Genomic DNA, 17,969 nt, shown 5'->3' on the forward strand with positions numbered 1-17,969 from the left:
CTGGTGTTTGAGTGTGGAAAATGGGGGACGTGGAGGACGCAATGGAGGACCTTCCCCCACGCACCTCCTACTCAGCCCAGGCCACAGTTCTATCTCATCCTCTCCCTCCTCTGAAATCGGGCACCACTTATCACATGTACCACATTTCTGGCATTTATTACAAACTGCCCTATAGTTTGATAATCTTTTTCTGAGCATTTATTTTGTCTCCTCACCCAGCGGAATGATAAAATATGCCAGGTCATATCTCACCCAGCGCTGCCATCTTCACCCAGCCCCCGCCTCCCCAGCACTGAGCACAGGACCCGGAACATGGGGATGCTGGGGAAGATGTGGTGATGATACATCCATGGGCCACCTGCAAGGAGGTAGCAGGGATGGGAGACAGGCCCTGCCTGGCAAGCTCTGAAGTCACAGGTATTCATCAAGATGTCAGAGGTCACTGAGGCAGGGAGGGGCATGGGACTGAACATGAGGGTAGTCAGCAGCTCTCAGGCAGCAGGTCGCACCGAGAGGCCTCACAGCCAGGCCATCACCACCCTCATTATCATTTCAGATGAATATGGATCACATCTGTCATAACAGTGTGGGCCCCACTGGACACAGAATTGACACTCATCTCCCACTGGTTGAAATCTCCCCGTGATAGAAGGTTTCAAGGCAATGTTATTCCCTGGGCACAATAATAGGTAGTGATATTCATTATTTTTTCATCCATTTATTCATTCATTTGTTGAGCACCTACTACTTGTCACCTACTGTGCTAGGTGTTGAGATGCAATAATGAACTGAAACAGACATGGCCCCTGTCCCCACTGAGTTTAACATTTTGACAGACATCAAATCATCACATCAGTATAAAATTATTGCTGTCTTAAGTGCTACAGAGGAGAGGTACATAGTGACATGAAAACATGCCACAGGAGGTTCAGCCAGGAAAGAATCCCCTTCTTTCACCCAACAGAGGCGGGAAACCAGTATGGAAACAGATGTCCGAGCAAATCCAGCTGTGCCGTCCACTGAGACTACCTGCTTCCCCACTGAATTCTGTCTCCTGGGAGACTCATTGGCTGACCTCTTTGTGTTTGGATTTGGGGGATGTCATGACCTGAGAGGCAGCTGGAAACACAAGCTCTACCACATTCTGGGTTTGGTCAAATAGCAGGATACCCAATCCGGGATTCACTAATCACCTCTTCTATCAATTCAAGTGGAAAAGCCACTGAAAATTGGGAGATGAGAGTTTTAGTTAGGATGACCAACTTGTCCCAGATTTCTCAGGACTTTCCCAGATTTAAAGTCCCATATTCTGGGAATTTTCTGGTTTTAAACCTGAAAGTTCTGCATCCTGGGAACCCCCCCTCAGTCCTGGGCAAACCAGGATGGTCAGTTACCCTAGTTCTTGGTCTCTGCCCAACACTGCTTGTCAGCTTCCTCTTCCGTAAGATGAAGTTAGATTAGAACGTGGGTTCTCAGGCCTGGCTGCTAATTGGAATTACTAAGGAGGCTCTTAAAAAACAGAAATGCTCAGGCCTCCCCTACAGATATTTATTTAGTGGAGGTAAAGCCCAGCTATCAGTGAGTTTTAAAAGCTTCCCTGGTGGTGCTTCTGATAAGAGGCCAGGACTGAGAACTGTTGCTCTAGTTAATCTAAAGTCCTCTGTGGCACTCTGATTCTCTCCTAGGGGGAGTTAGTTATATGTGGACCCATTAATTCACATACCCCGAGCTCCTGGGGCTGGTTGGAGTTGCTATTGTTGTTCCTATGGATGATAAAGTATACTTTTTTCTCTCCCTCTTTCTTTCCTTTGCTGCTCTCTTGTTCTTTCTCCCTCTGCCTGCCCGAGCTCCTAAGGCTGATTCCATCCAGCTGTGCTCACTAGGCCTGGCTCAATCAGTGATATCCCTCCTCTGCCTGACCTCTGTCTTGGCCTTGCCTTTCCCCAGCCTCTCTGACCCCTCACTAGAGGAGCGGAAAGATCTGTGTGGACAGAGCCAGGTGCTGTCCCAGGAGTCCCTTCCTCTCTCTCTGCTCAGTGGAGACTATTTCCAGGTGTGTGCCTCCTCCAGATGGGGCCTATATGGGGGTCAGAGGCTGGTGCAGAGCTCCCAGCTTTATACACCATTGTTGGGGACTGGCACAGTCCTTGTCAGGCCCTACTCTACTCTACTGAAAATTCTGGGACACGGCCTCTAAATCAGTGCTGATGGTGCAGGGGCTCGGTATGTGGAAGAATGTTCCAAGCCCGGCAGTGCTCCCTCCGCCAAGGCTCTAGCCCTCGCTGACAGCCTCCATTACATGAGGCTGAAATGGCACTTTCATCCACTCAGTTATCCAGGTAAAACCTTTTGAAGGGATCATTCCCCACTGCGATCTTTCAGCAAGTCAGCTCTATTTCTGAAAGAGATCCATGGCTGCCAGCCTGATCCAAGCCCTCTTCATTCCTCACCTACACAATGACAACAAGCTCCCAACTGGTCCCCCTGCCTTTCTCTAATTCTTTCCCAAGAGTCATCTTTTAAAAACATAAATCAGATCGTGCCATCAATGCAACTCACCGTACCAACATACTACAAAAGAAAAACCACATGATCATCTCAATAGGTGCAGAAAAAGCATTTGACACATTTTAACTTCTATTTATAATTAAAAACCCTTAGAAAACTAAGAATATCCTCAACTTGATAAGGGGCATCTATAAATAATCTACTGCTAACACCTTCCTTAATGGTGAAAGACTGAATGCTTTATCCCAAAGATCAGGAGTAAGGCAAAGATGTCTGTTCTCACCATTTCTATTCAGCATTGTATTTGAATCCCTAGCAAGAAACCAGGACATTTCAACTCAACACTGGACTGGAACAATAAAGCAAGAAAAATAAATAAAGTGCATACATACTGCAAAGGAAAAGGTGAAACTGTTTTTACTCACAAACAACATGATCATCAACATTTTAAAAAAACCCTAAAGAATAGACAAAAAAAATCTAGTAAGTGATATTAGCAAGGCCACAGTATCAAAAGTCAGTATGCAAAAATCAATTGCATTTCTAGCAATAAACAATTGGAAATAGAAATTTTAAAAAGTATTATTTACAATCATATTGACAAACAAAATTCTTAGGGATAAATCTAACAAAATATATGCAAGAGCTCTACACTGAAAACTATAAAACATTGCTGGAAGAAATTAAAGAAGACCTAAAGAAATGGAGCAATATACTATGTCCATGGATCCAAAGACTCAATATTGTTAAGATCAATTTCTCCCCAAATTGATCTACAGATTCACTGCAATCCTAATCAAAATCTTAGCTGGCTTTTTTTGGTAAACATTAACAACCTGATTCTAAAATTCATGTTAAAATGCAAAGGACCAAGAATAGTAAAAACAATTTTGAAAAATAAGAAAAAACCTAGAGACTTACACACTAACTGATTTCAAACTTATAATAAAGCCACAATAATCAAGATAGTGTAATATTGGCACACAAATAGATCAGTGGAACAGAATAGAGAATACAGAAATAGACCCACATATATATGGCCAACTGACATTTGACAAAGGTCCTAAGGTAATTCAATGGGGAAAAGGTAGTCTTTTCAACAAATGGCACTGGAACAATTGGATCTCCGCAATGGAAATGAAAATAGATCTTGACCCTTAGCTCACACCATATACAAACATTAATTTGAAATGGATCATAGATCTAAATGTAAAAGCTGAAACTATAAAAATTATAGAGGAAATAGCAGGAAAATCCCTTGAATTAGGCAAAGATTTTTAGATAGGTCATGAGAAACACAAACCATAAAGGAAAAAAACTGATACATTGAATTTCATCAAGAATAAGAACTTTTATTCTTTCTTTCTTTCTTTCTTTATTTTATTTTTGAGACAGAGTCTCGCTTTGTTGCCCGGGCTAGAGTGAGTGCCGTGGCATCAGCCTAGCTCACAGCAACCTCAAACTCCTGGGCTTAAGCGATCCTACTGCCTCAGCCTCCCAAGTAGCTGGGACTACAGGCATGTGCCACCATGCCCAGCTAATTTTTTCTATATATATTTTTAGTTGGCTAGATAATTTCTTTCTATTTTTAGTAGAGACAGGGTCTCGCTCTTGCTCAGGCTGGTCTCGAACTCCTGAGCTCAAATGATCCACCCACCTCGGCCTCCCAGAGTGCTAGGATTACAGGCATGAGCCACCACGCCCAGCCAACTTTTATTCTTTAAAAAACACTATTAAGAAAATGAAAGACAAGCCACAGATTGGGAGAAAATATTTGCAAAACATACATCCAGAATGTTCAAAAGGTTCCCAGAATATATAAAGAACTCTTACAGTTCAATAATAAAGAGACAAACCACTCCAAAAAAGGGGAGGAGAGCAGCAAAAGATTTAAACATACTTTACCAAAGAAAATATGAAAATGGCCCATAAGCACATAAACAGAGGCTCAACATCATTAGATGTTGTAGAAATGCAAATTGAAATAACACTACACACCCACTAGAATAGCTAAAATTTAAAAAGAATGATAATACCAAGTGGCGGTGAGGATGTAGAACAAGCAGGACTCTCATACATTGCTGGTTGGTATGCAAGATGGTACGAACACTTTGAAAAACAGTTTAGTATTTCTTATACAGTGAAATATACACTTACTATATGACTCAGAAACTCCACTCCTAGGTATTTACCTGAGAGAAACAAAAACCTATGTCCACACAAGGATATACATGAGTATTCACAGAAGCTTTATTCATAATAGCCCCAAACTGGAAATAACTCAAATGTCAATCAATTGGTAAAAGGACAAAAAGTTGTGGTATATCCATATATTGGAATGCCACCAACAATAAAAAAGGAACAAACTACTGCTATATGCCAACTTGGGTTAATCTCAAAGCATAATCTAAAGCATTATGCCAAGTGAAAGAAGCCACACACCAAGGGAGTGTGGAGTACATACTTATGGAGTACATGTGGAGTAACCTATGGAGTAACATATTTATGGTCCTATGCATTCTACACGAGGGACAAAAATATGAATCCATGGTGGTCAGGGACTGGGGCTGTGGACAGAGGATTGACTGAGAAAAGGCAGAGTAAATTTGGGGGGGAGCTGGAAATATTGTACATTTTGATTGCAGTAATGGCTACACAGCTGCAAATATTTGTCAAAATTCATCAAACTGCAAACTTTTAAAAGCTGGAGTATGTAAATTAAACTTTAATAAATCTGATTTTTAACAAAAGAATCAGATCCTCCCACTACGCTCCCCTGGCCCGTACCACTATACTGACTTAAAAGGACACGTGGCTTTTCCTTGCACTTGGAATACAGTTCAGACTCCTGACTGGGGCCCACAGGGCTCTGGGACCACTCTGCCTTGTTCACTCCGCTTCTGCGATGTTCATCACTTTTGTCCTCCTCAGACTCGCTGGGCTCTTCCTTCTACTTCGAGCACCGTGCCCCCAGTTCTTGCATGACTGGCTCCTCCTCACTACCCAGGGTCTTCCCTGACTGCCCCATCCACAGCAGCCCCTCATTCTGCTCTGTTTCATCACTGCTCTTTCCATCCCTGCGTGCTGTGACCATGCTCACTCACTCAGACTTGCTTACTGCCTGTCTTCTTTGTTAGCATGCGGAAGAACATGGATCATTCATTAGAATCCTCATTGTCCTTGTTCACAAGGATAAGGGACCTGATCTGTTTTGTTCGCCAGAATTTGTCCAGATTTTTCCACCAAATTTCTTCAGAATTCCCAGCACCCAGCCCAGGCCTGGCATATAGGAGGCCCTCAAAATTATTTGTGGAAAATTTCCTGAAAAGGTGAAACAGCGTTACCATATGACCCCGAAATTCCATTCCTATATCCCTGGAAGAATTGAAAATATATGCCCCCAACAAACGTGGCATAGCAGCATTATTCCCAAGAGCCAAAAGGGGGGAAACAATCCCAACAGCCTTCTGTGATGAACGGATGACATAAATGTGGCACATTATTCCCCAGTAGAAAGACATGAAGTGCTGATACGAGCCACGGCCTGGATGCACCTTGAAAACATTTTGAAGTGAAAGAAGCCAGTCACAAAATGCCACATACTGTGGGATTCTAGTCACAGGAAGTGTCCAGGGCAGACAAATCTATGGACACGGAAAGTAGATGAGTGGCTGCCGGCTTAGGCGACGGGCTTTGGGGAGAAATGGGAAGTGACTGCTAAAAAGTAGAGCGTTTCCTTTGGGGATGATGAAAATGTTCTAAAATTGATTGTGGTGATGATCGCACAACTCTGTGAATGCACTAAAAGTCGTATCATTGTACACTTTAAATGGGTGAATTTTATGGTATGCGAATTCTGTCTCAATAAAGCTGTTAAAATGTCTTTGTGAAATGAATGAATGACTTATGATTGTGTTCTGGGTCTTAGGGGAGACAAATCGGGCAGGACATGTCCCATGAGCTGGTCTCTGGGCCTAGAAATGCACACATGAGAGGAGGCAGCTCCTACTGTCTGTGATGTGCAAGGTCCCCCTCTGGGACTTCAGCCCCGTGGCCTCTGGGTGCAGTGGGAGTCTCATGGGAAGGGGTCCTGGAGGGCCAGGCAAGGTACAGGCCCAGGAGGGGCTCCCGGCAATTTTCTCCCCAGCTCTCCGCAACCAGAGCAAAGCACCATCTTAGTCAGCGGGGCTCCTTCACTCCACCTGGGGTAATTACCCCTCGTGAGCCCCTCTGTGTGTGTCATCTGCACATGTGGGTAATTAACCTGAACTTCGGGCCGATGACTCGGCTGCTTTGCATCACAGCAGCCCTGGCCCAGTGCAGACTGGGAGAACTGGCTCTTCCAGGCACCCAGTGCGGGGAGGAGGAGGGTGGGGATGGCACAGGAGGGCTCTCTGGTCTTCCTCACTCCTTATCCCAAAACTGGAACCCAGAGCAGGTGGGGCCCAGGTGGTTCCAGGCAGGGCTGAGGATGGTTGGCTGGTTAACCTTGGGGCTGTCCTTGAGGCTTTGAACTCCCTATGCCAGGGCCTGAATTTGGTGTTGAACCAAAGGAGCCTTGGGCAGCCTCAAGCCTCAAGGCATGGGCTGAGGCCTGGGAAAAAAGACCAAGCACAGGAAGCAGGTCTTTTGAATCCTGGCCTCTCCAGTGCTCTGCCTCAGGGTGTCAGAGGGTTGCTCTGGAATCAACAGCTCAGCAGAATGAGTGACTATTCAGAAAAGAGGAGCTCTGAAGTTCCTTCCAGTTCCCACATTCTGTGTCCGATTGTTAATATTGGACACTTACTCTGCATAAGGGCTGTCCTGCATCATCTCATTTCATGATCACATAACCCTCTGGGGTAGATCCTGCTGTCCTGCCTGCCTGGGTTACAGAGAAGGACACTGGGGCTCGGAGAAGTCATGTCCATTATTTGCTCCACGTCACACACCTTCCATGTGGTGAAACCTGTATTCAAATCCAGGTCTGCCTGACTCAGAGTCCAAGGTCTCATCCAACCCTTGCCCACGCTCCCTAAATCTGTAATTTTAGAAATCCAGGCTCTCTTTCTGGTTATTTTGAAGAATGTGCATGTGACATAAGAACTAGATCATGAGGGTAGATACATGATTCATTCAACTGAGGTTATTTTGTAGGAGGACACAGTATTTTTTCTTTGTGATTGGGAGATCAGTGGAAGCAATTTAGTTATTGAGCAACTCCTATTTGGCACATAGTAGAAATTCAGTAAGGGTTTGTTGATTGACTGACTGATTGCTTAGACTTGTGCTAGACATTGTGAGGAGATGCAGAAGAATTTTATCAATCAATCAGTGAGTATTTACTGAATGCATATCATGGGCAAAGTGTTGGCCAGGGTTGGTAGGCAGACCAGACTTCCTTGAAGTTTTAAATGTTGGCAATTAATTCAGATAAAAACAATACGGTCCAAATTGAGCAAAATGCATCTGCTAATCCAGCTTGACAGCAGCCAGTTTGCAACATTCATTTTAGACAATCTAAATATGTTAGAAAGTTCCAATACCTAAGGCTATTGAAAAAATTGTGATTAAGAAAAAAGTTGTATAACAGCATACACTACCATTTTTAAGGGTTATCTCATTTAATCCTTACAACCCATGGGATAGGTGTTATTCTCCCTGTTTTATGGAGGAAGAAACTGAGATTCAGGTAGTAAGCTTATAAATATAATCAGAATTCCAATATAGGGTGTTTTGGATTTTTTAAAAACCATAATATAGTCTACACTCTTAATCACTATATTGCCTGATAGATAAGGAGCGAGTTTGGAACAGCAAACCGACCATAGGAAAAATTGGAAGCTTGCCTATACAAAGTATTGTCGATTAACACCCCCCCGAGAATCTGGGTCTGGACATACCTTAATGACAGCTTCAGGAACCCTCTGGAGGACAGAATGACCAATAACATTTCCACATCTGAAGGTGACATTGAGTTGGGAGACTGGGTAGAGAGCACAGAGCAACACTGAAAGCAATTTCAGGAGCCAAACAGCTTTGGGTGCAAACGTCATTTCCAGCACTTCCCAACTCTGTGGTCTTGGGCAATTTACTTACCCTTTTTGAGCCTCGGTTGCCTCTTCATCTGTAAAATGGCAATAAGAATATCTATCCATAAGGTTGCTATGACAACTAAGACACTGCACATAAAGAGGCTCCAAGAAACATTAGCTGTTACTGTTCTGGCAGCAGTGTCCCAAGGTGAGAAGGGCCAGGAGAAGGGGAAATGAGGCTCCTCACTGAGGGATGCGTCCGTGAGGGCATGCACAAGGTCAGGCTGTTCCTGCTCTATTTTGGTGGCCTGAGCAGCATTTGGGTACACATGTGGGTACACAGTAAATAGTTGTTTACAGAATGTATAAAAACTAAACAAGATCCAGGGGCTGACTGAGTGGGCTTTGACTTGCTAAAATGGACGGGAGCACATCTCAGCAAAATGATTCATACTCTGGTCCTAGCGTCACAGACCCTGAGCCACCTATCTTGATGTGCAGAAGGGATCTCGGGGTTATGACAGGCAGTTCTGGACGCAGCCTGCTAGTGGTGGTCCAGTGGTGGCCACAGCCCAAAGACCAGTGGAATCTGCATGTTTGCAGGGAGGATTTTGGAATTTAACTGGAAAACTTGTCCTCCACTTGTCTAATGCCTCTCATTTGGTACTGCTATGGTTAAGGCGGCTCCATAAGAAACTACTAGAATCATCACAACCCCTCAGGGTAGGAAAACCAAGGCTGAGAAGGAAAACAACACAAAGCTATAAACCCTCGAAGGCTGAGCTGAATTCTGCATGTTACAAGAGGAAGCATCTTAGAACTCAAATGTATTGTGTGAAGACAAATTGTAGGAAGAGCTGTTTGCACAGAGTTTTAAACCTATAGTAATAGTGTCCGATGTCCTCAAAGTACTTCAGAGTTTCTCAAAAGCCATCTCACAATACCATTTGATCTCTAAGGGGCAGGCAGAGCAGATATGCCTTTGCTGGGTCACAGCTGAGAGAACTAAAGTAAAGTGATGGGCCAAGGTCCCACTTCTGGGAAGTAGCCAAGCCATGGCTTGTCATGATGCATTGTCCCTAAGAAATGCTATAGGTTGGAAATACAGATAGGTTCAATAGAAGTGTTCATATCTTTGTGAATTTTGTATCCATCATAGTTATTAAGGGACTCTACGGCTGTTTGGACTGTCCCACTAATGCTGTGAAGTGCGCAGCTTTGGAGACAATTCGACTGCAGCCAGGCTCAGCCAAGCCACCAGCCTTGGGGCTTTGAGCTAGTCCTCAAGGCTCTCTGGGCTTTAAGAGAATGTCATTTTTCCTGTCTACCTTGGAGGATTGTCCTAAGGGCCAGATAATGTAAAGGAAGAGACTGTGCTTTGCAAATGTGATATTCCAAGTCTCAATAATATCACACCGGAAGATATCACTAAACGTCCCTTGGTATCTCAGCTGGAGAAAGCCTCCTGGCCCTGTTTGCCGGTCAGTCTGACACAGTGTGTATTAACTTCTCTACCCAGTCCAAATCGGATTAAGTCATGGATGCTGAGTGTGCAGAGAACTAGAGCAGGAATGTAAACACTTAGGTTAGGAAACGACCTTGGTGTTTGTTCACCTTCTCTACGTGCACAGAAAAAACTCATATTCCTTTAGATGAATTTGTTCTAAATGGAGAAGTCTTTAGAGAACTGAAAAAGCAGAAAGGCTCATGTTTTCTTTTCAAACTCTGAAAACCTATAAGAGAAATGAGATAATGTAGCTATATACTCAAAGATCTAAAATTTACCATGTTAACCAGGTTTAAAATCTAAGAAACTTTGTGTCTTTTTTTAATGATTCACATTCAAAAAGCAAAAAAAAGAACAAATTCAAAATGCATAACATTTCCCTTTCACTAAGCACACAATATAAATGTCTGTCTTTGGGTGACAGTTGGCAAAACACAACATGATTAATCTGGGGACCTGCAGGAGTTCACCTTCAGTGACTTCACACTTATCACCTGCTCTGATAAAAACACATCTGAAGCAGCTGAGAAGTGAACCTAGGAGAAGAATGGCATAAAAATAAAGCATTTCTTTTCAAACACTCTGAGTTGTACAGAGTATAGATAAAGGTTCTAACAAGAATGTACACATTTAACATCTTAAAATTTATTACCAAAACAGTAAATTGACATTAAAGAAAATTTTAAAAGATTGATCCATTACATCTATTACAGCTGACACTGTCATGGTAAGAACATTGATGCAGAGGCAGAAAACGTGTCTTTAGAATTCATCAATTAAATTAACATGAGAATTAGCTCCTTCCTTTATAGTCTGGAAATGTATTTCTTTGAGTCTTTGCTTCCTTGTTGAAAAACGGGGAGGGTAATAATAACCACATGCAATTGTGTTTTGGGGACAAAATGAAATAATACATGTGCCAGTGTTTTGCAAATGTGAGGGAGGTTTCCTGGTGTTCTTTTATTTTTATCATATAATTTTTCTTCGCAATTTTTATTTATTGCACACTGCACCTGTTTTTGCTCAGTCTGATTCCGTTCCTGTCTTTCTGGGCAGGGACATTTTCTTCTTTCTCAAACTGTGACTCTGTTTCCCCTTCTCAGATTCTGTTTCACGGTTCTTTAGCAAAGAACTCCGGACTACCTGATCACCTTTGTCAACTCTCTTCTTTAGTGCCAAATCTCTCTAATTAGAGACCTCTAGTCTCTCCAGAGTTGAAAGGGACCTCATTTTTTAGGATGAGAAAGTTGATGTTCAGGGGCCACGGGGAAAGAAGTTGCACTGCCTAAAAGTAACAGAGCCTCAACAAAAGCCCAGTCCCAAAGTCTTAGCCCAGCGCTTTCTCCACCAAATCTCTAGCAAAAAAAATCGTTCTCTGTGGGCTTTGGATTCAAAGCACATGTCTTAATACTCTCCTCTCCTGTTCACAGTACTATCTGTTGTTCAAATCATAACTATATACATAGTTATATATATAAAGGTCTGCATGGAAAGTATCCAGCCATTGTTAATATAACGAGCATGGTTTGTGCGACATCGATGGAACCTGGCAGCCAAGGCAAGTGGACTGGGATGCGCATGTGTGAACAATGGCGCCTTCACTATACTGGGCAGTGGGCGCCAGATGCCATGCTGTGAGCATGTGCACTGTGTGGCCGTCACATTCAAAATGACTGAGCGGGTAGAGCAACGAATCTGCATCAAATTTTGTGTTAAGCTGGAACATTCCTCCGCGTAAACTATTCAGATGATTCAGAAGGCTTCCGGGACGATGCAATGAGTGAGCACAAATAAAAGTGTGGCACAAACGCTTCAAAGATGGTTAAGAATCTTTTGAAAGTGGTCCATGTTCTGGAAGGCCTGCAACTAGCAGAACACCAGAGAACGTTGAACGTGGACGGGTTAGGTTACGAGACGCTGGGAGAACTGTGTGAGGTCCCAAGGTGCCTACTTTGAAGGGGGCTGAGGGGTCATTGTCCTAGGTACAATGTCTCTTGTATCTTGGATCTTCTTCAATAAATGTCTCTATTTTTCATATTACATGGCTGGATACTTTCCAGACAGACCGTGTGTGTGTGTGTGTGTGTGTGTGTGTGTGTGTGTGTGTGTGTGTATAAAATCATATGATAAAAACTACTATTTATTGATTTATTGGTGGGAACTATGTAGCAGGTCCTGAGCCAAATGTGTTACACAAAATGATTTCATTGAATGGACGTAAATATTCTATTTGAGAGGAACCATTATCTTCATTTTAGGGATGAGGAAACTGAGGTTCTGAGAGGGTAACTTGCCCCAGGACACAGGGGTAACACATGGCCAAGCTGGGACTCCATGGTGGTCTGACCTCAAAGTCCGTCCTACAAACCACTCGACACTGCTCTGAATGTCCCCCCCCCCCCCCCGTGCCTGTCGAGTGCCCCCGGCAGCCTAGAATGCCAGGCTGTCATACGGTCTTCCACGCAGCTTTTGGAACCTCACCTGCTCCTTGAGAAAGCCTTCTCACATTGTCAGAGAGGAGTTAAGGCTGTTCCTGTCTGAAGATGGGGTTCTCGTGGTCACCGTAGTAAGCTGGCTGCTCATCCACCCTGACTTACTCTGCGTGCGCGAGTGGACTCACATCTGCCACTGCCGGGCTCGAGGCCCACCTGTCTGTCGGCATCGCTGGTCTCTCTGCAGCTGCTTCTCTTGTGTGGACAAAGTAGCAGCAGCCCGAGGAGTATTTCCAGCAAACACCTGCTGAGCTTTATCTAAAGAGTCAGAGCAGCCTGTGTAAACACAGCCGTGGGGCTCCCTGGCTCGGGCCACTTCAGGAGGGTGGCAGTGCCTGTGGGCCTTGTTTTGTCGAAACCCCCTGGGGAGAGGGGACTTGAAACCGCTTCACACCAGGAGCAGGTGGAGGACCTGGGTGTGTTCACGGAGATGTGCAGACTCAAAGGGTCACCACGCTGTCCCCCTCAGGTGTGAGAAGGGCTGTCACAGGGAGGTGGGATCTGACTTCTGCTGTGTGGCCCCAGAGAGGCGAACGAGGAACTATGGACAAACAGGTCTGGAGAATCACTAGGAAGAGCGGCTGCACCAAATCCTTCTTGGAAACAGGTGGCACCTAATCAGTCAGGTGCTCAGAACTCTCCCCAGATGGGGTGATGGTGTTTTCTACCCCCTGGAGACAGCGAGGCACAGGATGGGCATGTGCCGGGTGGGGCTGGCACAGAGGGTACACTCCAGAGGGCTCAGCTTTTCTGGCCTGGGAGGGCCTGGAGTGCCAGGGCAGCCTCCTTCGTCGTCCATGCCCACTGCCTCTCTCCAAGGGGGTGGGGGCCCGCGTGCGCTCAGGGTGCCAGGGGTCCTGCCAAGCTTCTTACCTAGCTTATCCATCTAACCATGGAGTTCTGCTGGTGCAGTGAGAGCTACGCCCATGATGGAGAGATGAGCAGGGCGCTGGCCCTCTCTGCCCCCATCTCCTGAGTGAGACACAAGGAGACGGTAAATTCCGTGGCTGAGGGAAACTGTGGCTCCTGGGTTAAGGATTCCAGACCCCGAGCCACAGACCTGCTGGGGATCACTAGGTGGCCCTTTGGCCACCTTGCGTCTCCCCAGCATCTATCTTCTGGCCCCTCCTGGGTGTGCCTGTCCTTTCTCTCTCTCCCCTTCCCCTTTACCCAGCGGCAAGGCTCAGCGTCTGCTGGAGACAGGGGCCCCAGTGTTGCCCCACCAGCACTGTCCCCGTGAGTCTTTCTTAGGGCTGGCAGAGAGGGCAGCCGGGGACTAGAGGCTCTGTTTGGACTGTGGGTGATTTTCTCCTGGCTTGAAAAAATTTCCTGCACCCTACCTGGCCTCTCTTACAATACCCGGAGGGATGCCCCCTCCGAACAAGCAGCTGCTGTGCGTCCTGGGGCAGAGACCCAGCTGGTCTGTGCTGGGGATCAGTGTTAAATCTTAGGGAAGATCTCTATGAGATTTTTATAAAAGGGAAAATTAACCTCTAGTGACAAGAAGCAGATTAGTTGTTGCCTGGGGCTGGGGTGGAGGGGAGGGAGGTGAGGAACTGACTTCAAAGGCTGGAGGAAACTTTGAGGGGATAAGAATGTCCTAGATCTGGATTGTCATAGTGGTTTCACAGGTGCATACATTTGTTTACTCATTTAATTGCATAGTTATTATTGATGCAATGGTAATTAAAAAGAAAACAAATCTTAGAACAGATGGGTGGCAGATGCCCTTGTCCAGGCAGTGGCCAGACAGGCACCCTGTGTTCTTAATTCTAAGGATCCTGTTCAGCCACAGCAAAGAATATGTAGATCGTGCAGATTCTTGGAAGACTCAAAATGAAGTAATACTGCATGGAAAAGAGAGCACTCACCGGATGTTTGCAATGACGACAGCTTTCTAGCGCTGGGGTCTGCTCTGTTGCAGAGGGGGCTCACCCCTGCAGCAGAGGCATCGCTGGCCCTTGGTTTCTCTGTCCCTGCAAGGCTACGAGGTGGCAGCCTGCAGAAAATAGAAGGAACAGGCAGCAGGGAGAGCGGAGTCCTGCTGACACCTACAAAATCTGGATGGAAAGCTGATGCTGTCTTTATTTAAAATTTCAATATTTTGTTTATTGTGGACTTTTTGCATTAATGTCGATTTTTTAAATATTGTATTAAAATACGGTCTACCTTGATTCTTTGGGCACCCTCCTCAATTGTGTGGGCTCGGTGGGTGCCTCACTTGTTCACCCTCATCCGGCCCTAAGGGAAAAGTAGGAAGAAAGAACCAGCCATCAGTGCAGGGAATGCAGAGACAGCAGTCAGTCCTCTGCAAGCCCCGGTGGAGAGAGGCCCGAACTGCCTGGGAAGGTGGACTGGGATGGAGAGACCTCCCTGGGGCTGGGGGAGTGCTGGGCTTGGGGTGGGGAGAGTAAGGCTCTGGGGAGGGCTCCGTGTCCTGAGTGACTCATTCCCTTGAGGGTGGGCTCAGTGTCTGCTCTCTGCCCTGCCTGGCCTCTGTGTTGTAGCTGCCCCAGGCCTGGAGGGAAGCCCACTGTTGTGCCTGGAGTGGTGGGGAAGCTCAGAGTGGGGTGCGGAGAAGGGAGGGCTACTCAGGAGCTGGGAGGTAATTCAGGACGAAGCTGCTGATGGAGCTTGGCCTGAGGTAGAAACTAAGGAGGTGACAACAGGGCTGGGAATAGAGTGGCCCAGAGCGCTGTTTCCCAGGCTGGAGCCCTAGGAAAGAGCTCCCAGGCCACTGGATAGTGGCAGCTGGAACAGCCATGGGAGCAGAGAGCTGGGACTTTGGCCTCAGAACAGCAGTGAGAGTCCCTCACTCCTCACTCTCTTGGCTGGTGGCTGTGACACTGTGCTTATTTGCACAGCTGACATGATTTTTATGTAAAACTCCCTCCACTGCAGATGGAAATGACCCAGGTGGGAAGTGATCAGGGTGCCTGATAGTGGCCTACGGTCTCCACTAGGTGGGGGTAAAAGGTGGGTCCAGATGCTGCTGACAGCCTCTGGGTGGGGAGTAGCCAACGGCGTGCCTGGCAGGCATCTTTCCAGAAGGCAACCAGGGAGCTGGAGGGAGAAGGGCAGGGACCAAGGCCAGAGGACAGCTGAGATCGTGCAGTCAGGAGGAAGCCAAGCAGGCTGGAGGAAGGGAGCCAGGAAAAGGTGGAGGAAGGGGGCCAGGAAAGGGTGGAGCCGGGCCAGGGTCAGGTGCCCAAGTCAAGGGCAGGGGCAGGCTTCCGAGGCCAGGTCTTGTGCTGCCCTAGCACCTTCCTCCCGGAAATAGGGAATCTACTAGCAAAGAATTTCATGCCTAGTGCCCCCCGCCCCTCCCCTGCCCCCAGCCCCAGCACATACCCTGTGTGTTCTCCCGTGGTAGATGCCCTGCCTTCCTGTTCTTTGCCCCCAGCCATCTGGCAGTGCCCAGCGCCAGGCATGTTCTCTGGTGTCACGTGTTGGGCCCATTCTCCAGCTGGTAATCTGCAGACCTCCAAGTTCACGTCGCTGACCTTTCCCTCAGAGTCAGGATTTCCATTCCTCCTGGCTGCCCAGAACCCCCAGCCTGAGCTCTTTCTAGAGATCATGAGACTTTCATGGAAGGAGGCTGAGGGTGACCCTCTGAGGCTAGTGGCCAGCCTGGGAAATGGAGCCGGGACCCTTAGGTCTGGCCTAGGCATGTCAAGGCTCCGTGGCAATTATGTAGCTCCCTGGTGGCCAAACAGCATCTGGGCACCTCCCTAGGAGAGAGGGAAGCGCAGCTGAGGACACGATGCTGGTGTCTCCTCAGGACTGATGACAGGCGGGAGGGGTCCCTCTGCCACGGTGAGCTGGTGCAGGGGCAGGAAGGGGATCTGGCCTGTGGCTGAGTTCTGCCGTCTTGGAGAGCCCCCCAGAGCAATCTAAGATTAGAGAACACTAGGGTACCTGCCTGGGCCTTCCAGAAGTTCTCTCCTCCGTCCTTCTGCCTCCGCATTCAATTTCCCTCAAGGCACCCTAAGCTGGAGCAGGCAGTTCTCACCCTGGGCTAGAAGTCTCTCCTTTCATGAATGTAAATGGAAGAGAATAGTCGTCACTTCTTTTAAGTCTTTGCTCAAATGCCACCTTGGAGAGGTCTTCCCTGACCATCCTGTTTCAAACTGTGACCTCACCCCCCACCTTCTTGATCTCTTCCCTGCCTCATTCTTCTGATAGCACTTCTCACTTTCTAATTCATTGATTTTTGGTGGCCTCCTCCTCCCACCCCCAAAGGCTGGTGCCAAAGGGCAGGGGTCTTTGCCTGCCCTTGCCTTATGACTTCTGCACTTGACCCTAGCTTGGCTCTGCCCTTTCCTGGCTCCCTTTTCCAGTCTCCTTGCCCCCCTCCCAACTGCACAATCCCAGCTAGAACGATGCCAGGCACACAGAGGCACTCAATAATACTTGTTGAATGAATGACTGTGTGAAGGATGTATGTAAAGCATTTCCTAGCATACGGAGCACCTTCTGACTATTGCTGCTGTTGTTGTTTGTTGCATGTGACTTGTACAGATTCCTTAGCCTCTCTGGCCCTCTGTCTCTTCCTCTGTGAAATGAGAAGACTGACCCACTAATGATCTGTGAGCTTCCTTCAAACTCTAAAAATCTTAGTGCCTCCAAAAACTCAGAGTCAGGAAAGTTCTTCCCAAAGCTCACATAAATCTCCTTTTTCAGTTCTGAGCAGCAGCTCTGCTGGATTTGAAGATGCTAAGCACCCTTTTGCGGTAGCTCTTCCTCTACTTCTTTTGACTCTGAAGATCAGAATGGGACATATATACGGGACCATGAGTCAGCCCAATATTTCTTGGACCAGTTTCCATTCATATGTTTTATTTTAATTGACTTTGGAGTGGTGTTTCATAACATTTGATTGTTTTCAGTAGATGCAATTCATTATGTACATGATTAAAGGTCATTTGATTTTAATCTCTTCATTAAGAGTTGTCCTAGAAATCACCAGAGTTCAAGAAAATAAAATTGCCAGACCTTGTGTCCTGATTTGGGATTTGGACATGTGGTCCTTGGAGATGAATGTTCACACCGTCCTGCCTTGGCTGGGGTTCTGTCCCCTGACCTGGGTCATCCTCTCTGGGGACAAGGTCATACCTCAGAGGGCTCAGGAGCATCTGCTTCAGGGGCTCAGATCAACAGGGCTAAGACCATCCTCACTGGGCCTCAGCCCTTTCTCTCAGAATCTACCCCCCTCTGAAAGAGGCGGTCCAGAACCCTCGCTGCTGCTGTGGGGGCGGTGCAGGAGTAAAGGTAGCCTCGCATTCCGGTATTCTCTGAGTAACTGGGACGGCCTCGGTTGCGGGGGCGGAGGGACAGGTCTGGCAAGTTCCGAGTTGTTTGTGCTGGGGATTACCTCACACATCCCAACCGGCTTCCCCGCCCCATTTGGTGGGGGCCGGCCCTCGGCCCTCCAAACCCCTTTTCCCC

This window comes from Lemur catta, chromosome 7 (assembly GCF_020740605.2).
Source record: "Lemur catta isolate mLemCat1 chromosome 7, mLemCat1.pri, whole genome shotgun sequence".
Lineage (NCBI taxonomy): Eukaryota > Metazoa > Chordata > Mammalia > Primates > Lemuridae > Lemur > Lemur catta.